This window comes from Micropterus dolomieu, linkage group LG03, assembly GCF_021292245.1.
Source record: "Micropterus dolomieu isolate WLL.071019.BEF.003 ecotype Adirondacks linkage group LG03, ASM2129224v1, whole genome shotgun sequence".
NCBI lineage: Eukaryota > Metazoa > Chordata > Actinopteri > Centrarchiformes > Centrarchidae > Micropterus > Micropterus dolomieu.
Genome location: NC_060152.1, coordinates 18,180,805 through 18,181,588, shown reverse-complemented (window position 1 = coordinate 18,181,588; position 784 = coordinate 18,180,805).

Below are 784 nucleotides of genomic sequence, written 5' to 3'. Positions count from 1 at the left end.
TCTTGACTTGGTTATTGTAAAAGACGTATATCACACACACACACAGACAACTATATACAGTGGGTACGGAAAGTATTCAGACCCCTTTAAATTTTTCACTCTTTGTTTCATTGCAGCCATTTTCCAAAAATCAAAAAAGTTCATTTTATTTCTCAGTAATGTACACTCAGCACCCCATCTTGACAGAAAAAAAACAGAAATGTAGAAATTTTTGCAAATTTATTAAAAAAGAAAAACTGAAATATCACATGGTCATAAGTATTCAGACCCTTTGCCGTGACACTCATATTTAACTCAGGTGCTGTCTATTTCTTCTGATCATCCTTGTACTTGATTAGGAAAGCCACACACCTGTCTATATAAGACCTTACAGCTCACAGTGCATGTCAGAGCAAATGAGAATCATGAGGTCAAAGGAACTGCCTGAAGAGCTCAGAGACAGAATTGTGGCAAGGCACAGATCTGGCCAAGGTTACAAAAAAATTTCTGCTGCACTTAAGGTTCCTAAGAGCACAGTGGCCTCCATAATCCTCAAATGGAAGACGTTTGGGACGACCAGAACCCTTCCTAGAGCTGGCCGTCCGGCCAAACTGAGCTATCGGGGGAGAAGAGCCTTGGTGAGAGAGGTAAAGAAGAACCCAAAGGTCACTGTGGCTGAGCTCCAGAGATGCAGTCGGGAGATGGGAGAAAGTTGTAGTAAGTCAACCATCACTGCAGCAATCCACCAGTCGAGGCTTTATGGCAGAGTGGCCCGACGGAAGCCTCTCCTCAGTGCAAGACACAT